Source organism: Tenrec ecaudatus, chromosome 15, assembly GCF_050624435.1.
Source record: "Tenrec ecaudatus isolate mTenEca1 chromosome 15, mTenEca1.hap1, whole genome shotgun sequence".
Lineage (NCBI taxonomy): Eukaryota > Metazoa > Chordata > Mammalia > Afrosoricida > Tenrecidae > Tenrec > Tenrec ecaudatus.
Window position 1 is genome coordinate 87,577,581 of NC_134544.1, and position 24,688 is coordinate 87,602,268.

A 24,688-nucleotide genomic window follows, 5' to 3' on the forward strand; every position below is an offset into this window, starting at 1 on the left:
TTGGTAGACTGATTGTTATCCAGAGGCAATATTCTACAACTCATCTACAGATTCAACCTCATTCCTCTCAAGGTTTGCTTTTCCAGAAAATGACAAGCTGATTCTAAAATTTCTATGGACATGTGACAGTTTTAGTATAGCCAAAATAATCTGGAGAAACAATAAAATCTAGGTGGAGAATGCTCATTGCCTGATATGAAAACTTACTAAAAAGCTATAGTAATTATACTGTGTAGTAGTGACATAAAGATAACGTATTGATGGAATATAATTGAGAGTCTAAAAATTCAACCTCATACATACATAGCTAAATGATTCAAAAAGAGTGCAGAGAAGTCACTGTGATTTCAGCAAATGCTGTCGAAACAACTAGATACAGGAAAAAAGAATGGGTTTTGACTGCCACCTTGCACTTTATGCAAACACTAACTCAAAATAGATCTTAAGACCTAAATGTAAAATCCTAAAACCCTTAATAGAAAACATATATATAAATGTCTGTGACCCTGGATTAGGGAATGGTTTCTTAAGATATCTTGCATTTTAAGCAATTATGACATCTTAAACATAAGCAGCCCAAGTTCAACATAAGTTGAACTTCATCAAAATTAAAGTCCCTTATAATTGGAAAGACACAATCAAGAATTTGAAAAAGGCAACCTACATCAGTAACTATTCATGATACCTAATAATCTTGTATTCAGAATACATAAATGCTATAAGTCAACAACTAAAACTCCACAAATTAAAAATTAGTCAAGAAGTTAGTCAGTACTCTAAAGATATAACTATGTTAAACATAAACTATATAACTCTATTATACATTTAGTCTGAAATTTCTGTAAATTGTTTGAAACTGAAAAATATTAAAACAAGTCTACAAGAGCTAAAATATATTTTATGGCTATCCAATCTGAATTTAGGTAACATTTAATGAAATGAACACTAATTACCTGGGGGAGGAGGGGCGATATTAAGAACATCATATGTGAAGGAAGCAAAAGGTCATTAAACACAGAAAAGCAAGAAAAAATCAAAGTGGATATCAGAAGAGACATTGAAATTGCTCATTACTTAAAGTAGCTAAGGCAAATGGAAGAAATGATAGAGTTAATAAAGTTGAACTGATAATTTCAAAGGGCAGCTCCGGAAGACAAAGTATTAAAAATTCATCATTTTTTCACCTTATATGCTACCAAGTCCTGCCAGCCACCTCCACCCCCATCTGCCCCAACCCAAAATGTCTCTGATATCTCCCATCAGCCTCCACTACAATCCCTGTGCACAGCCACATTCTTGAACTATCCCCACAACCTCCCCACTGCTCTCCATGCATCCACACCTGCACTCTTTCTCCAAGTATCTGCACCAGGCTCCACACCGAAGCCCCAGTGATATACCTAATATTGCTATGACCATGTCATTGCTCCACTCAACTCCCTCCAAAAGTTCCCCGCCTTCATCAGGAAGCTGGATATCAGTTCGGGGAGGCTGGTTAGCACCAGAACCCAGCTGACCTGTGCCCAGCTCCTTCTTCTTGTCCTTTCAAATGCCTGTGTCCCTGAGGCATCTGAAAGGGAGGACAGGCCCCAGCAATTTTCCTGGACTTTCATCCTCAGCTGTAAGTGTCCCGTGTCATTTCCACTCGGTCCAGCATCATTAGGATGTGTTTGCATGTCTCTCTGAAGCAAGGATCGCATCAGCAGCCACTGATTGCCTGCCAGACCTGCACTGAATCACTTAACCCACAAACATCTGGCCCACTTTAGGGACAAAACACTAGGGGCTCAATGAGGCTCAAAGACTTTCCCAAGGAAATCAGCTAATGAATAGAAAAACTAGAATTTGATTTCAATTCGGATGGTAGGGCCTATCAGCCTACACAGACATGCTGGAGGGCTTTTGTGTCTACACAGGAGCTGGATCTAGAAAGGACAGTGTGAACCTTCACGGAATGAACAAGAGCAGGTCTCTGCACAGGAACCACCCTCCACACTCAGGCAGGGACTGGAACAGAACTTCCCCCGAGTGACATGTCAAAGGTTACTGGTGGTTAACAGGGTCAGTTGCAGAAAGTGGGGGGTGGAGGGTAGAGGTGATGGGAAAATGACAAGGATCATGGAATGTTAGCTTTCAAACAGATTTTTATAATAGCTGTTAATAAGGCTTAAACCTGTAAATAACTGAACAGGCAAAAGTTGTGAGATAGATACAAGGGGGCTTCAAAAAGTTTGTGGGAAACTTCCATTCTTTGCAGATTTGTTAGAGTCATCACTGGGGCTTTTTCTTGCTTCTGGTTCCTTTGTTGGTCTGCTTTTGCACCTGCATGACCAGGTCCAGGGCCTTCTTGAAAGCTGGAATGACATGGTCCACTGGGGTGAGTGGTGTCCCCCAGGTCCCATACTCACTCAAGCAACAGCTGTCAACACCTGTAGTTGTTCAGGAGCCAGCAGAACTCCAACCCACTCCCCAGCCCCGACACCCCACACCCCCTTGCAACCAGCCTCACCTTGCAGGTAATTGAGAAGCAGGTCTACAGCGGGTTCTGCTTTGTTCTCAATTTTCCCCGGGTTGTAGTCTGGCTGCTTGGACATCTCGGGAGAGCTTATCAGGTTGGACCTTGCTGCAACACAGAGGGAAAAGACCCAGCCAGTTCAGTAACTGCCAGTCAACGTAGCAAGTTATTCCTGGGGTCCTGACTCAGGTAAGGAATGCAAATGCCTGCATAGATGCCCACATCCTGCCTCCTGATCCTCATCCAGGTCCCCAAGCTTTGCCTACATCACAAAGCTAAGAGTCGGCTTTATTTCTTGACCCTGTATGCTACCAAATCCTGCCAGCCACCCCCCTCTATCATCTGCCCCCAACGCAAAATAGCTCCGATATTTCCCGTCAGCCCCCACCACAATCCCTATGTCACAGCCACACCTCCTTCCTGAACTATCCCAACCTCTTACCCGCTCTCCCTGCAGCCACACCTGCACCCTTTCTCCAAATACCTGCACCAGGCTCCACACTGAAGCCCCAGTGATATACATCATGCTGCCATGGTCATGTCACTGCTCTGCTCAACTCCCGCCAAAGGTTCCCTGTGCTCATCAAGAAGGAGGATGAGTTCTGGGAGGCTAGTTAGCACCAGGACCTGGCTGGCCTGTGTCCAGCTCTTTCTTCATGTCCTTTCAAATGCCTGTGTCCCTGAGGCACTTGAAAGGGAGGACAGGCCCCAGCAATGTTCCTGGACTTTCACCCTCAGCTGTAAGTGTCCCGTGTCCTCCTTTCCACGTGGGCCAGCATCATTAGGATGTGTGTGCATGTCTCTCTACAGCACGGATCACATCAGCAGCCACTGACGGCATGCCAGACCTGCACTGAGTCGCTTAACCCACAAATATCTGGCCCGCTTCAGAGACGAACCACTAGAGGCTCAAATACTTTCCCAAGGAAATCAGCTAATGAATAGAAGCACTAGAATTTGATCTCAATTCTGACGGTAGGGCCTATCAGCCTACACAGACATGCTGGTGGGCTTTTGCCTCTGCACAGGAGCTGGGATCTAGAAAGTACAGTGTGAACCTTCACGGAATGAACAAGAGCTGTTCTCTGCAAATGAATCACCCTCCAAACTCAGGCAAGGACTTGAACAGAACTTCCCCCTGGCCAGGGGACTGTAGGAAGTCCCATGTGGCTTGGGGATGAGCTTTCCTAGAAGAGCTAGATTGGGTGGAGAATTAAGACTACAGTAGAGATCAGGTGTCCCGGTGTCTGGTGGGTTACATGCTGTACTTCTAACCACAAAGCCATCAGCTGGAAACTACTGGCTGGAAAAAGAGGCTTCCTACTCCTGTGTAGAGTTACAGTCTGGGAAACCCCCACAGGCAGTTCTACCCTATCCATAGGGTCGCTGGGTCAGAATAGCTGCCAGTGAGTTTTCATGGGAGCGCTGCCTCTTGTCATGCCAGCATGTGTTCAAGGAGTGGTGTGGAGCACCAGGCCAGCCCCTCAGTCCCTCACTAGCAGAGCCACACCCCACCTGGATGGTCTCCTTGAGCAACTCTACAGCCTCCTTCAACTCCCGGATCTAGCTCATGGCTTCGGTAAAGCTGGAAATTTTCCTAAAAGCGCTTACTCAAAACCAAAACCAAACCAAAAGTACCCTACAAACCAAGCAACACACTCGGAATTTTCATTAGAGCAGGGATAAAATGACTCCAGGTGGGAATACACAGTTAAAATGGAGTTGGCATAAATCTAAACATCGGACAAGCTACTTCTTCAGAGGCAGCAGAAACAGAAATATCCCTTTGGGCAATAGGCAGGAGCAGCTCCCACACTCCCCCACACTAACAGATTTGCAGAAATAATGGATCCAGTTCAATTGCCTGGATGTCTTTTACTGGCTACTTTCTCTGCATGAAAAACAATTACTGGTGGCAATTTCCTCCTGTCCCTCTTAAAGAAACCTTTCCTCCAGCTGTCTGTCCTCCACTAAGAAGCTTTCCTCCAGCTTTTTTCTACTGTTAAACACAAACAGGGTTTTTTAAAAATTAAATAACATGCAAAATTTTTTAAGAGTGTATGTGGGAACGGGGGTTCTTCTGTACTTGAAGGGTCTTGCCCTTCTTTGGAGACTTATATGCCTTCCCAAAGAAAGACTGGCCCTCTTTTTGGTTGAGTTCCTGCTCACCGAACCCCATCTTTGTACAGCTGGGCCGGTCTCTTTCTCCTTTTACTTGCCACCTGCCATACGGTTGACTGGTAGCCACCAACCTGGGTCACCTCCCTTGAGGTCCCAGTCCTGGACTTACCCCACAACCTGGGAATGCCAATCACACCTCAATGCGCGGTGGGTGCGCTGGATTATCACTTCAACACCCTCATGGCTGAGCGCGCTCCCCGCTGCCGCCCTACAGGCTGTCAAGAATGAGCCAGGGCGTTTCTGGACTACTGGGTGCACCCCTCCCCCTCCCCTTCCCCGCTCCCAGAGAAGGCACCGCCCAGGGGACCAGACTGGGCAAACCTCCGGAGGAAGCCCTAACGTTTTGTGCTCCAGCTGCAGCCACTCGCTTCCTGAACAGCAGTCACTTCGTGGTGAGAGAAGCCACAGACCCGGGGCTCACCTGTGAGCGGAAGACGTTCTAGGGAGTTTCAGGGAGGAGCCACCGCTGTATGAAAGGAAACAATGGAGCGGGGGAGACAAGCAAAGTTCCCGCAATGAATCGGGAACCCCAACGCCCAAAGCCCCAGTCTGGGATCCTACTTTCTCCAACAGGAATTCTCCCTAGGAACCCCAACCAATCCCAAAACTGGGGGATGGAAGCAGCCCCTGGGACACCCTCCCACATCTCACCACGCGAGGGGCGCTGACGGAGCGGGGGAGGGGGAAGCAGGGCGCTTGCACGCAGCCAGGCTGCTGTGTGCACCAGGGTCACCCCAAACTGGTCACCTCGCGACCCCTCACCTGGGCGCGCCGACTACACAGTGCTCAGGTTGCAGACGCTTCTCTGGCACCACACACCAGGCAGAGCAAGTAGGACCCACGGTATGACACTCACTTCCGGCTAGGACACCGCCACTTCCGGCCCGTCTCAGCGTGACCCGGAAAGGGAGGAGAGTAGTCATGGGTGTGATCCGGAAACACATAAGTGAAAAAACAGGCAGGAGTTAAGGCTTCATTAAGCTGCATAGACATTCAGGAAAATAAGAATCTTACTTGATATGGCAGAGATTAATATGACATCATTCCCACCAACATTATTTGAAAGTTTGTTCTTCATTACACTGACCATACAGGAAGGGATTGCGATGAATTGGAAATAATAAAATGTGGAGGTCTTAGTGGGGAAAAAACCCGCAAACACCCAGATTCTTATCCTGACAAACGTTTAGATTATTATCAGATGTATGATCAAAGTCACATACCTCATAGACAGAACTGACTGAGCTAAAGGCACCAACTTCCCTATGTGACACTGAATATCCACATGGTACAAGGTGTGCTCAGGGCCACGTAAAAGAATAAGCAATATACTTCTACCATCGCAACACAATTTTAATGTTACACAAAACAAACTGAATATTTTCTTTTTTTCTTTTTAAACATTTTATTAGGGACTCATACAACTCTTATCACAATCCATACATCAATTTTGTAAAGCACATCTGTACATTCTTTGCCCTCATCATTTTCAAAGCATTTGCTCTCCACTTAAGCCCTATGCATCAGGTCTTCTTTTTTTCCCCCCTCCCTCTCCACTCCCCCTTCCCTCATGAACCCTCAATAATTTATAAATTATTATTTTGTCATACCTTGCCCTGTCCGTCATCTCCCTTCACCCCTTTTCTGTTGTCCAAACTGAATATTTTTTTCATCTCTTAAGATACTGAAGTACACTCTAACTTCCATGTGGTGCTTATGCATGTCTGAGACTGAGAAAATAAACTACTACATCATCGGTCTAGTTTTGGACTATTGTTTATAAGGACAGTACCTGCTATGGTAAAGATGAAACAGTACGTTCTATAAAATGGAAAAACACAAAAGCCTAAGGAGCTTTTACTCTGCTCTCTATGGTTCTATGAGTCCAGAATTCATATGACAGGTCTGACTTTATTGTCCTTTTGAATATATGTTCTTATTCATATACGTAAAACCTTAGTGTGTTTGTGTATTTGAAAACTGGAGGTAAATACAATAGTAACATCACATTAAAACTGGTGCTTGGTAAAGTAGAGGGGCAGCAAACAAGAAGAAAACGTTTTAGATTGACAAAGGCAAACAACGGGCTCAAATATACGAACAATTATGAAGATGGTATAGTACAGGCCAGTGTTTCTTCCTGTGGTACACAGGGTCACTATGATTTAGAACTCACTTAATGACACCAAACAATAACAACTTCCATTGTACACTGGCTCTAAGTACAATAAGTACTAAAATGTTAGAATATTTCTTTTAAAAATAAGCATTAACTTAATAATCATTCAGAACAGTTGTTGAAAACATATAATCATGGTTTTAAAATATATAACTGCAAGATTAATCAAGAGTTAAGGACAATATTGGACAACTGTAGATCTGCATGAGAAAATTTTTTTAATTTTACAACTGCAGAGAATGTGGGGTAAAAGCATTTAAAAATACACTCTACAACGGGATATATTATACTGGTGTTTTAACAACACAGTAACAAATTTGATGATTTCATGACTCTAATTAATTGAGGAGAATGATTACATCATATACCCTAATAGTTTATGTGCAGGTTTGTGGAAATGGGATTGATTGAGTTAGAGAGCACCTATCCCTGCCTTTGAGTTCATATTTCACCTTGACTGAGTGGGATTATTACCAGGGATGCAAGGATGTTTCAACATTAGAAAAAATATTAATGTAACCGACTACATAAACAGGGAAAAGAATAAGAACCCTTTGATCATGTTAATAGATGTAGAAAAGATATATGACAATATCCAACACCCATTCCTGATAAAAACACTCAATGATATGGAAACAGAAGGGAGAGACCTCAACACAACAAATGTATTAAAGGAAACACTGTTGGTGAAGGACAATTAGATGATTGGAACTTGCTGGAAATAAGACACTGCTATGCACGCAGAAAGTTTTCTTCAAAAGAGTAATACAAAACCCACAGACTGGGGGGAATACATCTTTAGCAATGAGGAGATCGATACAGAGGTGGAGGGGGACAAGGAGGAGCAGAAGACAACTGTGGCATTTTCAGGAATCTCTAATCTAGATGCTCACCTGAGCATGCACCTGGGAAAAGGAGGCTGGAGTCTGGGTGGTCTAGCATAGGGAGCAGAGCCTGAAATCAGTGTCTGAGGATGAAGTTTTGTAAAGGGTCTTTCCGTTGTGGCTCTTGAGTCTACAAGGCTTAGGCCTCTTTGACTTGCGTGATTGGAGGAGTTCATGAGGAAGTCATATGGTGCCAGGAGAGGCATGGTCAAGTGGAGCAGATGGCATCAGGTGCTATCAGGTATGTCTCTGTAATCCATGCAATGGGAGTGTCTCTTGGGGATATTCCCAGTTGGGTTGCCTGCTCTCCACCCACCACTTTCTGTCAGCTTGTCTTTCTGCCATGGCTTGTGTGTTGTGTTTCAAATGCAGGCAGGGTCACCCAAAATGAACAGGTTTCAGCAGAGCTTCCAGACTATGCAACTAAGAATGAATCAGTTGCCACTCCAGGTGCTGAAGCTCACCTCTCGGCCCCTCCCTCCCCATCTCTTCCAGGTCACACCCCTTAGGGCAGACTCCACCCCACCCCATACCTAGGTGATGCAATTTCCTGTTGAACCTACTTCCTCTGACTGAGAAGGTTCAGAGTGAGCTTCCCACAAGCGTAGGTGAGTCTCTATGTTTCCATGTGGATTCCATGATTGGAGGCCCCTGCAGGGTGACGTCCCCAGCTGTGTCTTGGTTCCTGAGGACATTACAATTCCCGCACCCTGTCGGCCCCTGTTCCAGGACGCCATGATCCCCTGGGACATTTCCATTTAAATCCTTTCTGAGCTGGGTACAGGCCTCAGAGCATTCACGCATGGGAATACTCTGCCTCCTTTATCCTGCCCAGAACCCCTCATGCACCCTCACCTCTCAAGCCAGAAAGGCCCGATTGGGTGTAGTTTCTTGTCTGGTGTCCGTTCCCTCCATGTCAGGTGTCAGGCATGAGAGCAAGGGAGCCCAGAGTGGCCTTTACCGAAAGGAGCGGCCAGCCTTGCAGTTATCAGGCCACCCCATGATGACTGTGGTCTGTATTAGAGTTTAACTTCCCAGCACCTTGCTTTGCAAAAGGGTGGCATAGCAGTCACAGCCCCAAACCCCGCACAGTTTAAGTCCTCACATCGAGTAAACCTCCACTGAGTGTGTGCTGCCCAGGAAGCAAGGCTGTAGGTAATCTGACCCTCAGGCAGAGGACTTTTGAGAGTGGATTACCTTCAACTCTCCAGGCAGCCCAGGGAGGGGCAGTGTCTCTTGGATGTTTGCCTGCATGTGTGTCCTTGATGGAGGTCACCAAATGGTTTAGGGGCTCTCCTAGACAGGAGCCAAGTCCAATCAGCCTTGCCCTGACTGCATAGGTCAGGAGGCCCTGGACCCATCTTGTAAGCCCGCTATCTAAGGATGGAAGTGTCTGTCATTGTGATGTATTCATTGATCACCAATCATGCTTTTGTGGCAGTTTCCTTTGCCCTGCCCCACCCCTACAACCTCTTTAATTCACATCTCAATTGTGAACCTGGGAAGCCATTTCAACCTCTTGTTGGTCGCTTCCCTCTTCCAGATACATGATTTGTTTGTGTCTTTACTTTGTCTTTGTCTCTTAACATTTAAAAAATATTCTCTTTAAACTATATTTAAAATGGGGTCTCCTTTTTCATCTAAAACAGATCTTGACTGCGTGTGCTTCCTTAGTCATTTCTGCCCATCGGAAACTAGCTTGTGCTCTGTTTCAGACTGCAAAAGGGACTCCAATCTCAAATAAAATTTAAAGAGAACATTTATTAATAATCAGAAATAATTCGGTGGAGGATTTAATCTATGGGTATGTTAGGTAGCTTAGCCTAGGGAATTGGGAAGTCCATTACGCATGCCCAGGAGAGCCAGCAAAGACAAAAGCTGGATTTACCCGCTGGTGGGCTTGGATGGGCTTTACACCTGGATCAGCCCACCTGGGCTGGGTGATTGCAATTCAGCCAATGGGATCGACCTGGGGTCGTTCACCACACCTCCCCCGGGAACCCTTGGAAAGGCAGGGACCAGAAGGGAGAGGGTCTCTTGGGCGCCAGGTCTCTTGGTCTTGTCTTGTTTGGGTGGTCTGGTGGTCTTTTGGGAGGAGAGAGATCCTTGCGTGTCCCCGAGCAGTCTCTGCCAGGCCGCATGGTCAAAGGAATCCTATGGGTGCCGCGTAAACCTGATGCTTCTTTGAACTTTCATTAAATTCACTTGGATCACAAGCCCGGCTTTGGCATGAAATCTTTCTCGCGTGGAGCTAAGGACCGAGGCTGAGATTTAGGCCGGAGAGAGAAACCTAACAGGGATGCCCTTCAAATGGACGTTAGGCATGCACTGCCATCCACAGCCCTTTACTAACTGGGGTGCTAAGACTTTAATCTCTACTACAGCTCCTGGGTTTTGTCTCTGCTGATGCTGCACCTTTCCACTTGGAGTGTGAAGAGCACCTCAGCTCAGACATTGGTTGTGTTAATGGCTCACCTCTTTATCACTGCGCTCTTCTACCCGTGCCACCACCCCCTTATCTTCCCTGGTGACTCGTAGATCATTGCTGACCCAGATTTAATGTCCACTCTTTTTATTAACAGGGAATTTTGGTTTCCTTTATCATCCTTTGATTTGCAGAATCCAGAAAATATTTTGTTTTCAGGTCATTTTGTGTATCAATCTGGAGAAAGAATAGCTTTTCTTCAACTGTAAAGAGTTTCCGTTTTGAAAATTCAGAGGGCAGTCAGAAGTGACTCGATGACAGTGAGTTTTGGTTTTGTGCATTAATATTATCTTTTAGTGACACATGCCTTCAAAGTAAGCACTTTTTTGGTTGTTTTGAGTTATTTTCACAGTTACATAGTATTTAAAGCGTTCATTTATCAGTTATCCTAGTGGGTACAGACAATGTTTCATAGAACCCAATTCTAATTATATAAATTGATTTAATCCTTTTGATGTATTTATTTCATTTGTTAACTGTTTCTTCTTCAATTTATTTGATTTGACTGTGTAAGAATTGTGTCCTACTAAGGTTAACTCCTAATTTTAAAAATATTGGGTCACAATTATTCCTAATACAAGGTAACATTCAGATATATAATTCTTATATATAGTAAGATATCTTCTTATTGAAAATAAAGTTACCATTTTCTATCTCCCACGGCATGGAAATACTTAATTGTTCTAACCCTTTATCGAAGTACTCTTGTTAAAAGGCTTGTTTTATTCGCTGCTTTATTGTTCTCAGGTGCACTCTGGTGCACTGTTTGTGATGCCATAGGACCTTAAACTTTTCCTTGTGGTTTCTAGGCTATAATTAATATGTAACCAGATTGCCACATCATGGGATACAACTGCTTACATTTCGTGGAGTTGCCATACATTTACTGTAGCAGTAGGACTTATTCACTAAGTAATTTAGATAGGTCAAATTCTCAGTAGGCTTACATGTTTTTCACTATGGGCATGGTGATTCTTAATGAAAATTATTTTGCGTTTCTGATTTAGTCATATTTTCAACATAAAACCAATGTTTGTCCATAGACATGAATATGCTTTCATCATGTTTGTTTTCCCTTTGGTTAGGTTCCATGTCATGTTAATTCCATCTCATGGCTACTTCATGTGTTACAGAGCAGAACAGCTCATAGCATTTCTGGAGTATCATTTGTGGAAATAGATCTCCAGTCCTGTCTTCCACATAATGCAGGCTGAATTTAATCCATCAACCCTCAGTGGAACAGTCTAGTTCAAGCTGTGTGTGCCACCTACAAACCTTCCTTGTCTTTAACCCCAAAAAGCAAACTCACTGCCACAATGTCAATTCTCACTCATAGTGTTCCTATGTAGGTATCTGAGATTCAAAATCTATACAGGAACAACCAGCCTCGTTTTTCTTATACAGATCTGCTGGTGTAGTTGAACTGCCAGCTTTGAGAGTAGGAAATGAAACCAGGATTCTCCCCCACCCCTAGAAATTAACCCAGCCAAACAGATGCCATCAAACCCACACCAACTCCTGCAGACTCCATGTGTGTCATTGCACAGGGATGTTGCAGAGGGGTTTCAGTGACTGGTTTCTCAAAAGCTTTCTTCCCGGAGACTCTGAGTAGACAGAAACTTTTAATCTCTCCATGAACACCTATCCATGGTAACCATTATAATGCTCAGGGACATCAAAAACTAAGCCAGGCACACATGCGTGCATGTGCACACATTCCAGAACCTATGGGACCTGGCATTCTTTCAAAGAAGGAAAACTCTAAACTATAAAATGAGGTTGAATTTTTAACTATAACATGAGAAACCACCTTTTTGAATATGCAAAATTTGCAGGACTCAGAAAAATTAAGTCATTCTGTTAATTTTCAGCTCTCACAATTTTCTTTTTTTTTTAAACGTTTTATTAGGGGCTCATACAACTCTTATCACAATCCATACGTATACATTACATCAATTGTATAAAGCACATCCATACATTCCCTGCCCCAATCATTCTCAAAGCATTTGCTCTCCACTTAAGCCCTTTGCATCAGGTCCTCTTTTTTTTTCTTTTTTTTCCCCTCCCTCCTCGCTCCCCCCGCCCTCATGTGCCCTTGGTAATTTATACATCGTTATTTTGTCATATCTTGCCCTATCCGGAGTCTCCCTTCCCCCACTTCTCTGCCGTCCCTCTCCCAGGGAGGAGGTCACATGTGGATCCTTGTAATCAGTTCCCCCTTTCCAACCCACTCACCCTATACTCTCCCAGCATTGCCCCTCACACCCTTGGTCCTGAAGGTATCCACCCTGGATTCCCTGTGCCTCTAGCCCTCATATGTACCAGTGTACAACCTCTGTCCTATCCAGCCCTGCAAGGTAGAATTTGGATCATGGTAGTTGGGGGGAGGAAGCATCCAGGATCTGGGGGAAAGCTGTGTTCTTCATCGGTACTACCTCGCACCCTGACTGACCGATCTCCTCTCCTAACCCCTCTATGAGGGGATCTCCAGTGGCCGACACTTGGGCCTTGGGTCTCCACTTTGCACTTCCCCCGTCATTCAATATGGTATATATATATATATATATATATATATATATATATATATATATATATATATATATATATATATATACATATATTCTTTTTTTTTTTGCATGATGCCTTATACCTGGTCCCTTGGGCACCTCGTGATCGCATTGGCTGGTGTGCTTCTTCCATGTGGGCTTTTTTGCTTCTGAGCTACATGGCTGCTTGTTCACCTTCAAGCCGTTAGGATCCCAGACATTATCTCTTTTGATAGCCGGGCACGATCCGCTTTCTTCGCCACATTTGCTTATGCACCCATTTGTCTTCAGCAATCCTATCATGGAGGTGTGCAGCCAATGATATGATGATTAGTTGTTCTTTGATGCCTGATAACTGATCCCTTCGGGACCACTCGATCACCCAGGCTGGTGTGTTCTTCCATGTGGACTTTGTTGCTTCTGAGCTTGATGGCCGCTTGTTTATCTTCTAGCCTTTAAGACCCCAGTCACTATCTCTTTTGATAGCCGGGCACCATCAGTTTTCTTCACCACATTTACTTGTTCACCCACTTTGGCTTCAGCAGCTATGTCGGGAGAGTGAGCATCATAGAGTGCCAATTTAATAAAAGAAAGTATTCATGCATTGAGGGAGTGCTTGAGTAGAGGCCCAAGGTCCTTCAGCCACCTTAATATTAAACCTATAAATGTAGACACTTAGATCTATTTCCCCATCCTCATATATATGTTTGCATGTACATGTCTTTGTCTAGACCTCCATAAATGCCCCTTGACTCCCAGCTCCTTCCTCCATCTCCCTTGACTTTCCTCCTGCCCCACTACCATGCTCCAGCCCCACCTGGGCTACAGCTATACCTCTTCTCTACGCAACCTTACCCTGGATCGTTCCCCATCAGGCCTGCCACTCACCCCTCACTACCATTTTGGGTCCCATGTTGTTCCCTTGTCTCTGTGTTTATTAACACCACTTCCTTACCCTCCTCCCCCTCCCCCACCCGGAACTGTCTGTCCCATTGTTTTTCCTCCAGATAGTTCATCCAGCCTGTCCTATTCAAACAGACATGTGGAGACACTAACATGCACTAAAACAAGACAGAGGAAAACAAAGCAACAGTATACAACCAGACAACAAAACAACAAAAACAAACCACTGACAAAGAACAAAACAAAACACTTCACAAAAGAAAGGCTTGTAGTTCGTTCAAGGATCATTTGCTGGCCCTTAGGAGCGTTTTCCAGTCCAGTCTGTTGGGGCACCACGCCCTGCCCCAAAGTCTACCTTCAGCATTCCCTGGGGACCTTGCCACTCCATTCCCCTGCTGTTCCACTGCACTCCCCCAGTGCTTTGCCTCGGTGTGGTGGGATCAGGTCAGGTGCAATTCCCACACTGTGTCTCCGGTGCTGTCCCCTGTATCGCCCTTAGCCACTGAGGGGCATCATGTCTCATAGTAGGGCCAGCCATGTTGTTCTCTCTGTAGACTGGCTGCTCTACTCCGGAACATCATCCTCACGGCCTGGTGGGCCAGGCTGTGTTCCACTGTCTTCTCCTGCCCCTTCATCTGCTCCCATGTGCTCTGATCAGATATGTCCATCTCCCGGAGCTGCAGAATCAATGTCATCCTTTGAAACAAATTCTTTTTGGGGGAGGGGCAGGAATACACTTAATTTTTGGTGCTGGGGCCAGCCTCCCAGACCTCTCCACTGGTTCCCTACTCCATGCCGGGATATTGCATTCACACCTTGTGGCACTGGGTTGAAGTCTGGTCCCACTTTCCTGTGAAGATATAAACAATACCCTCCCGTTGGGTGGATTAGTACCTCATGCCCCCACTTCCCTTTGATTCCTTATAGTCATCCTTTTATTTTCCGTTCCCCACCTCCTCCACTGTTGTCTACCTTGTGCATCCCTGGTTTTGGTCTGGTCTCTGCCATACTACACAGACTTCACCCCAGAAATGTTTGTATACAGTAGATTTTTTCCCTATGCCACTTTTGCATTAAAAAAAAAATTTTTAATACTTACATCAGCGGGCTCATGTTGTACTTGTCCTTTTGTGCCTGACTTACTTTGCTTAGCATGATTTCCTCCAGTTCTTCCCATGCCGCTATGTGCCTCATACGTTCATCACTGCTTTTTAGTGATGCATAGTACTCCATTGTATGTTTATACCACAGTTTTTTTAATCCAATCGTCAGGTGATGGAAATTTGGGTTGCTTCCAACTCCTTGCAATTGTGAACTGTGCCGCAATGAACATTGGAGCACAGATGTCTGGTCTTGATTTGTTCCTTGCCTCTTCTGGGTATATGCCCAGTAGGGGGATTGCTGGGTCATATGGTAACTCTATTTCCATCTGTTTTAGGTATCGCCAGATTGATTTCCATAGTGGCTGTATATACTTACAGGCCCACCAGCAGTGGATGAGAGTTCCTGTCTCCCCACAGCCCCTCCAACACTTGTTGCTTTCTGATTTTTTGAATTGGGCTACCTTTGAGGGTGTCAGGTGGTACCTCATTGTTGTTTTAATTTGCATTTCTCTTATGGCTAAAGATCGGGAACATTTTCTCATATGTTTGTTGGCCATTCGGATTTCTGTCCCTGTAAAATTTCTGTTCAAGTCCTTTGCGAACCTTTCTAGTGGGCTATTGGTTTTTGTTTTTGTTTTTTTGTTTTTTGGAAGCTAGCAGAGTATTCTAGGTTTTAGTAATAAGGCCTTTGTCTGATATGTCATTGCTAAAGATGTTTTCCCAGTTTGTGGAATCTCTTATTACTCTCTTGGTGAATTCTTTAGATGTACACAAGTGTTTTATCTTCAGTATATCCCATTTGTCAATTTGTGCCTCCTCTGTGTTTGTGTCCTTCCCTACTTCTGATAGCCTGTGCATTCCCTGCGCCAAAGTTCTCAAGTTGGTCCCAATTCCCTCATTGATGGCCCTAATAGTTTGGGGTTTAACTTCAAGGTCTGTGATCCACCTTGAGTTTATTCTTGTGCATGGAGTGAGATAAGGGTCTTCCTTCATTTTTCTGCATGTTGATATCCATTTTTTCCAGCACCACTTGTTAAAGAGGGCATCGGCTTCCCATTTGATATATTTGGGGCCCTTATCAAAGATCAGCTGTGTGTATGCTGATGCTTTTATTTCTGGGTTTTCAGTTCTTTTCCATTGGTCTGAGTATCTGTCATTGTACCAATACCATGCAGTTTTGAGAACTGTGGCTGCATAGTATGTGCCAAAGTCAGGTAAAGCATGCCCTCCTACAGTGTCCTTCTTCTTGAGGAGTTCTCTGCTAATTCTGGGTTTCTCCCTCTCCATATGAAGTTGGTAATCAGTTTTTCCATTTTTTTTGAAGAAAGGTGATGGTAATTGTATTGGGGTGGCATTAAACTTATATAGTGCTTTTGGCAGAACTGACATCTTAACTATATTAAGTCTCCCAATCCAAGAGCATGGAATATTCTTCCATTTGTTGAGGTTGCTCTTGGTTTCTTGTAATAGTGTTCTATAGTTTTCCCTATATAGGGCTTTTGTTTTTTCAGTCAGGTGTATCCATAGATATTTCAATTTGTGTTTGGCTATTGTGAAGGGTACGACCTTTTTGATCTCTTCTTCTGTGGTCTTATATGATGTGTATAATAGTCCGAAGGACTTCTGTTTGTTGATCTTGTATCCTGACACTCTGCCAAACTCCTCTATTGCTTCCAGTACTCCACTTGTGGAACTTTTGGGATTTTCCATATATAGAATCATATCAACTGCAAATAACAATAGTTTCACCTCTTCCTTCCCCAGACGAATACCTTTGATGTCACTTCTTTGCCTTATGCTGTTAGCTAAAACCTCCAGCACGATATTAAATAGGAGTGGGGACAAGGGGCATCCTTGTCTGGTCCTTTTTCAGTGGGATTGTGTTAGTCTTTTCTCCATTGACTACCACTTTGGCTGTTGGTTTTTCATATATAGCTTGTATTGTCTTGAGGAACTTTCCTTCCATTCCTATCTTCGCTAGTGTCTTAAACAGGAATTGGTGTTGGATGTTGTCGAATGCTTTTTCTGCGTCTATTGATATAATCATTTGATTCTTATACTTTTTCATGTCAATGTGACGAATAATACTGATGGTCTTTCATATGTTGGACCATCCCTGCATCCCTGGTATGAATCCCACTTGGTCATGGTGAATTATTTATTTTATATACTTTTGTATTCTGTTGGCTAGTATTTTGTTAAGGATTTTTGCATCAATGTTCATTAGGGATATTGGTCTGTAATTCTCGATTCTTGTGGGATCCTTGCCCGGTTTGGGTATCAGAGTTATACTAGCTTCATAGAAGGAGTTTGGGAGTTTGCCATCTTTTTCTATGTTCTGGAAAAGTTTGTGTAGGATTGGTATTAGTTCTTCCCTGAATGCTTGGTAGAATTCTCCAGTGTAGCCATCTGGTCCAGGGAATTTTTTTGTTGGAAATCCCTTGATAACCTTTTCTATTTCTTCTATTGCTATGGGTCTGTTGAGATTCTTGATGTCCACTGAGGATAGTCTAGGGAGGGATTGTTTTTCCAGGAATTTGTCCATGTCTTCCAAATTGTTGAATTCACTGGAGTACAATCCTTCATAGTACTGTGTAACTATCCTTTTGATTTCATTAGGGTCTGTTGTAATGACCCCTCTTTCATCCCTTATTCTTGCTATTGAGATTTGTTCCCTCCTTTCTTTGGTTAGGTTTGCCAATGGTCTATCGATCCTGTTTATCCTTTCAAAGAACCAACTTTTAGCGATATTAATTTTTTCCATTGTGTTTTTATTTTTCCTCTCCTGACTCTCATCCCTGATTTTTATAATTTCTTTTGCTATTAGTAGGGTTTTCCTGCTGACTCTGCTCTAGTTTTTGTAAATTTTGTGTCAGCGTATCCATCATGAGTCTCTCTTTCTTTCTTAGGTGTGCTTGTATTGCTATGAACCTTCCTCTGATGACTGCCTTTGCTGTGTCCCATAAGTTTTGGTACATCGTGTGCTCATTTTCGTTGGTTTCTAGAAATTTCCTGATTTCGTCTCTGATCTGCACCAGTATGCACTCCTTTTGCAGTATAGAGTTATTCATCCTCCAATTATTTGCTCTTATTTTCTTCGTCTTCTTTTTGCTGATTTCCAGTCTTATGGCACAGTGGTCAGAGAGAGAGGCCTGTATTATTTCAATGTACTTAAATTTATGTAGATTTACCTTTTGCCCCAGCATGTGGTCTATTTTTGAATATGTGCCATGGGGACTTGAAAAGAATGTGAAATTTTTTTATTTGGATGAAAAGCTCTGTAAATATCTATTAGGTCAAATTGTCTAATTGTGGATATTAGCTCTCTAGTCTCCTTGTTGAGTTTCTTTCCCTGTGATCTATCTTTCTCAGTGAGTGGTGTGCTGAAGTCGCCCACTATAATTGTCGAGTCTGTGATTTCTTTCTTAATCTTTTGGAGTGTTTGGTTGACTGACGTATTGAGCTGGTCTCTCATTCGGGGAATATATGTTTACAATGCTTAGTGGTTTATTGTCTATGATTCCCTTGAGCATTATATAGTGGCCCTCTTTATCTCTTTTTATGGTTTGCACTTTTAGGTCAATTTTATCCGAGATAAGGATTGCAACACCTGCTTTTTTTGTATTGCTGTTTGCTTGGTAGGTCCTTCTCCAGCCTTTGATTCTCAGCCTATTTTTGTCTGTAGCCTTGAGATGTGTCTCCTATAGGCAGCAAATTGATGGGTTGTGTTTTCTAAGCCATTGCTGTCTTGGGGTCTGTTTTCTCTTTGTTGTGCTTTGGGTGAGGTTGTTCTATGTGTTGGTCTCTTATTTGTGCTTGGTGAGTGTTGTTCTTCTGCTCATACTGAGTCGGCGAGGATCTTTTGTAAGGCTGGGTTTGTTGTAACATATTTTTTGAGTTTTTCCTTGTCTGGGAAGACTTTTACTTCTCCATCAATCTTGATCAATAATTTGGCTGGGTAGAGTATTCTTGGATTTGCGTTGTTTTCCTTCAACTTTTGGAATATGTTACTCCACTCTCTCCTTTTTTTCATAGTTTCTGCTGATAGGTCTGAGCATATCCTTATGTTTTGAACTTTATATGTGATTGCTTGTTTTGCCCTAGCTGCTCTCATGATTTTCTCCTTTTCCTCAAAGTTGGATAATTTAACTATTATGTGCCTTGGTGATTTCTTCTTGGGGTCCCGTTGTGCTGGTGTTCTTTCAGCCTCCTGGATGGTTGCTTGGTTTTCATTCATTAGACTGGGGAAGTTTTCCTCCAAGAATTCTCTCGCTATAGTTGCAGATGACTTCTTTGTTGTGCCTTCCTCCAGTAGGCCAATAATTCTAATGTTGTTCCTCTTCATAGCATCAGACATAGCTCTTAGGTTTGCTTCGGCTTCTCTGATGCTCTTATTAGATTTTTGTTCACGTTTATTAAAGTCTGCTTGGCTGTCCTCCAAGACACTGATGTGGTTCTCTGATTCCTCCAATAGATTCTCAAGGAACATGATTTTGCTGTTGTTTTTCGTTATTTCCTCCCTAAACTTCTGTATTTCCCTTTGGTGTATGTCTTTTATCTCCTCTATCGTTTCATCTCTTTTCTGTATTGTTTCCCTCATATCTTGCATGGCTCCAAGCAGCATTCTGAGAATTTCTTTGTATGGTATCTCAATGTCTGCTTCTTCTATGTATGTTGCTATGTTCAGCACATCTTCTGCCTTTGTCTTTTGTTTCTCCTGTTTTTTTCGTTGAGGTCGTTGGGGCTGATGGCTGTTTGCGTTGAGTTGTTTTTGAGGGACCAGGTGCCATTTTCTAGTCACTCTCTGGAAGACTTATAGGAATGCTTCTTCGAACTGCCTACAGCTGATTTTGCTAGGTTATTAACCTACCACTTTATCTTCCTGTGGCTTCCCTATCAGGGGAGTGCCCCAGATGGCAGGTTGGCTGCCTGCCCCAGTGGTGCAGAGGCTGGGCTGAAGTCCCTGCTATTGGTTTGAATATTGATAAGTGTTGGCTGAGCTGCCTTATGTCCCCAGGTACACAGGCAGGAACTCCCTGGTGAGGAGCCTGAGGAGTATCCCCTGGAGAGCAAGCAGGCCTTTCCCTAGCCTTGGGCTATCTATGCAGGTTGGAGCTCACCTAGCTGGGTGTGGCCCAGGCGCAAATACCCTAGGGCAATGGGAGTGTCCTGTAAGTCTGCAATGGAGTGTGAGAGAGCAGTTCAGGAACAAGAGGGGGAGAAAAATTAAAAAGTGAGACTGGACTGTGCCGGGGTACAGGGAAGTGAGGGAAGGAAAAGCAACTGTGCAGCTGAGTGCCACTCCCTGCCTGTGGACCTGCAAGGGCCCACTCCCTGCCCCAAGCCCCAGCGGCAATCCGCAGCTGAGCACCAAGAACAGTCACAAGAAAGCAGCTGAGCAGCCCCCAGAGAAGTGGGGGGACAGAGAAGTGGGGGGACAGAGATGTTAACCGACACTGCAGTGTACCTGAAGCTTGATCCCTGCCTATGGAGCTGTGGGGGTTTGGGTTCAGTCCATGCTCAGCCCACGCGGCGCGGCAAGCTGTGGCTGTGCCCCAAAAAAGCCCCTGCAAAGCCCTCCAAGACTGCGTGGGAATATAGAGCAGAGAAGCAAACAGAAGCAACAATGCAGCTGAACACCAATCCCTGCTGGTGGAGCCTCAAGGGCCCTGTCCCTGCCCTGAGGTAGGCAGGGGAAAACTGTGGCTGTGCGGAGGCCAAGCCCTGCTACAGGCTCCAAATTGTCCCGGCTTTGGCAGACACAGTGGCTAGGCTAGGGTCGAGCCCCAGCCGGCTTCCACTGAGGTAAGCCAAAAGCCCCCATCCCCTCAAAACACCGTGGATCTGAGCCTACTTATCTTTATGATGTGCCTCCTGCGATCCAGTGGCATTGAATTTCCCTCTGAGCAACTCTCCTGGGCTGGAATCTGCGGAGTCCCTCTGGTATGTGTCACTCCGTTGCCATCTTCCCGTAAGTCCCCCAGCTCTCACAATTTTCTATGTGAATCATACAGATATACTGTAACCTAACTGGTCTCTTTACCATAGCTAGAGAATAAAATTAATATCAACTTTAGTAGATCTTCAAGAGAGACACTCTATGTAAATTTCTTAATATTCTTTCTGCATTTTTATGGAAGGTGAATAGGTTTCTTAAAGATTTTTAAGATATATTATTCCTAATACAAGGTAACATTCAGATATATAATTCTTATATATAGTAATTGAGGAATTATAAAATATTTATTACATTATTCTGTTTAACATAATAATACTACAGTCTTCAGCATTATCTTTATTGCATTTTTCCATGATCTTTTTGAAACCCACTTGTGCATTCATGGCATGAAAGATTGGCTACCAATGAGCTCCTTGTATTTAAATTAGATAATAATTTGATAAATGGCAATCATTTGACCCACCATTTGATTCTGTATGGTGACCATATGTGGTTTCAGAGTAAATCTATACTCAGTAAGATTTTTAATGGATAACTTCAGAAGGTATTTTCTCCTGGAACAAACTCTTTTGGGCTGTCTCTTAGTTAATCCCATCACATCCTTCAAATCACAGTTTTCAATGAATTCAGTTAATTAGACTATTGAGGGCATAGGGTGAAAACCAGCACTAAACAAAATGGCTCCATAGGCAGGAACACAGAATGAGTTCACAGGAGAAATCAACTGAGAGAGGACTTACCTATGTGTCCCTCCCCCCTATTTTGAGGACTGATGTTTGCTCTGGGTCCTAACTAGATTAATTAATTAGAGACATTGAAAAGAATACCTTTCTTATTGTTAGCTGCCATCTAGTTTTCTCCAGTTTATAAGAACAGGATGTACCCATGGAGATGTAGTGGGTTATGTGTTGGATTGCTAACCACACATTCAGTAATTCAAAACCATTAACTGGTGATGCTTTCTAGTCCCTTAAAGAGTTGCAGTTTCAGAAACACACAGAGCCTTTTGTACTCTGCCCTGTAGAGACGTTTATAAGTCAGAATGGACTCAGTGACAGTTCATTGTTTTTAATGGGCAACAGAACAAAACCATGCCCTGTGACCTCAGTATTCTGAGTTCAATAAGGTCACCTTGTTTCTTGGGGACTGTAATGGTGACTTTGGGCTCTTCGCATATTGGTTATAAACCTGAGTCCTCATTTGCATTTCTTCTATTGCCTCTTTTGTTTTACTTTTTTGCTAGTGTTTCTTCATGATCCATTTAGTTTTCCAGCGTGGGAATTTCCATGTATACTTATTGCTAATGAGTTTTTCATTTCATATATAAAATATTCATATATAAACATGTATAAACCACTTTATTTTGCCACCTTCCATGAATCAGATGCAAATGCCTTAAAAGTTTACTGAAAACGTGCTTGTGATTCCTGGTTTTGCCTGTCTGCCTACCTTAGTTCCTTACATTTAGGTAAAGTCTGAAAGAGCAGACAGTTCCACATACATAATTAGCAATGTGAGTTTCTTGATGGGTTAGATTTTGGTTCACTTTGGGGTTGTAGAGTGCTAGAGTCAGAGTCTGTGTGAGATTGGAATCTAGGTCCTGGGATTAATGTTCCCGGTTCAAGAACAAGAGTCAATGGATAGAAACAGAACATAAGTATCAGGAGTTAAGAGTCAGATGTTGGTGAACAGATTAAAGGGCTTTATATTTAGAATGTGTCGTGCCTACCAGCTTATGTTTGGAGTTGCTTAGGGGCTTCTGTTTTATGGTATAAAGATGTAGAGTCATGGTTTAAACAGTATAGTTTTGGAAGGTGGTTTCTGATATTGAGACATGGTGTGATAAAGTTAGGATTAAGATTGTAGAATATACTCAAAGTTGTGCTCCTGATTCAAACAATTGGGTTAATTGAATTAGGTTAGTTTGAGAGTGTATGGCAGAGGTCTTCAAACTTTTTATGCAGGGGGCCAGTTCACTGTCCCTCAGGCCGTTGGAGGGCCAAACAATAGTTTTTTAAAAAAACTATGAACAAATTCATATGCACACTGGACAGGTTTGGTGCTAAGCAGGACAGGCAGAGGTGGCAAAAACAACTGGTGGGCCTGATAAATATCCTCGGCAGGCCTCATGTCATGTGACCTGAGGGCTGCGGTTTGAGGACCCCTGGTGTATGGTGTTAGGATTTCTTAAGGAAATCCTAATTTTTGTTCCTAATTGGCTGTGGGTATCAGGGAATGCTCAGGGTGTTAGTAGACATTGTGGATGGTAAAGAACTTTTCAGGTGGTTAGGGGTTCAGTGTTTTAGGATATTATCAGTGAGCTGTAAGGATGCTCAGCGTCTTAAGGTATAAGGGTTAATGGTTTGGGAGTTGTTGATTAGCAATTAATAGTTAGTGGGTTAAGTTTCAAAAGTTATTTTTGCCTGTTGAAATGTAGCCTACAACGTTTTTATATTTATTACCTACCTAAAATATTTTGAATATTTTATGGATATGAACATTAATTTATGATTAGAGAAAATTTTATTTCATTTTGGAAGCCTCTTTTCTTCCTTAAAAAATCTTATTTTGATCGCTCTAGTTAGAACATACAGTCAATGTTTAATATCAGTGGTGAAAGTGAACATTTATGTTTGTCCTTTTTCTGAGGTGGGGTGATGTTTTGCTCTTTCGTCTAAGTCTGACATTTTGACTTTTTAAAAATAGGAATGTGTATTAGCATATTCACATATTGAACTATATTGTTTCATGTTAGATTTGCAGAGGTGTTTTTTTTAACATGAAAAGCCTCCGACTTTGTTTAGTACTTTTCATGTGTCTATTTAGATAGTTAATCATTTTTTGCATTAATTGCTATATTACAGAGCTTATTTTCTTATGTTAAATCAACTCTGGGGAAGATTCCAATTAATCATGGTATATAATTATTTCAGTATGTTGTCTGACTCAGTTCCCAATATTTTCAAGCACGTTTTCATTTAGATCCATTATAAATATTGATCTACATTTTATTGATGACCGTGTTAACAGTTTATTACTGGTCTCATAGAAAATGATAGTAAGTGTATTCTCACAATTATTGTTATGTTTTCACCCAACAGCTTGAACTTAAGAAAAAAAGTGTTTATTCATAGTGTGTGAATCCTCTGGTCTTTAATCTATTTTAGATTTAGCCTTGAAGTTTCTCATGGAATTTAATTTTGATTCAGTTGATTCTGGACCCTCTGAGCATCTTGAAACCCACTCAACTCATAGATCACTTGTTCTGGATGGATCCTCAGGTCTTGTAGCTGACCCCTCAGTGTAGAGTGGTGTTTCTCAAAATTCCTAATGCTGTGACCCTTTAATACAGTTCCTCATGTTGTGGTGATCCCCAAACATAAAATTATTTTAGTTGCTACTTCATAACACTATTTTTGCTACTGTTATGAATCATAATGTAAATATCTCATATGCAGGATGTATTTCCATTGTTACAAATTGAACATGATTAAAGCATAGTGATAAATCACAAAAACATGTAATTATTGTATTGTGAAATATTTCTAATTATAAATAAATGGAAATTTGTCTTGAAGCATGGTGTAGCATGGGTAACAATCTTCACGATGAAGCCTGGTGTAGCATGGGTAAGAGTCTTCACGTCAGGGACTCATATGTGGGTGTATCTGCATGTTCGCAGACCTGCCTGGTGATGGAAAATGTCTCAGTTCCTACGACCATCAGAAATATGTGTTTTCCAATACTCTTAGGCGTCCCTGTGAAAGGGTCGTTTGACCCCCAAAGGGGTTGTGACCAACAGGTTGAGAACTACTTGCGCAGAGGGATAAATGATTTACAGTAATCTTGATGGACAAATAGTCACTCACACCTGACTGATTGTGTGCTACCCTCACACTTGAGCCCAAGATGGGAAATACTCTGTCATAAGAC

The 24,688-nt window shown here is 42.9% G+C and overlaps 1 long non-coding RNA gene across 1 annotated transcript; it reads right to left on the reverse strand.

Moving 5' to 3' along the window:
- Nucleotides 1-1,493: 1,493 nt before the first annotated feature.
- Nucleotides 1,494-5,591, reverse strand: LOC142427753 (uncharacterized). Its single transcript, XR_012780087.1, has 3 exons — nucleotides 5,459-5,591; nucleotides 2,510-2,623; nucleotides 1,494-2,354 (listed from the first exon to the last, which is right to left on the reverse strand). It is a non-coding gene; the product is annotated as an uncharacterized LOC142427753 (long non-coding RNA).
- Between the last annotated feature and the right edge of the window lie 19,097 nt (nucleotides 5,592-24,688).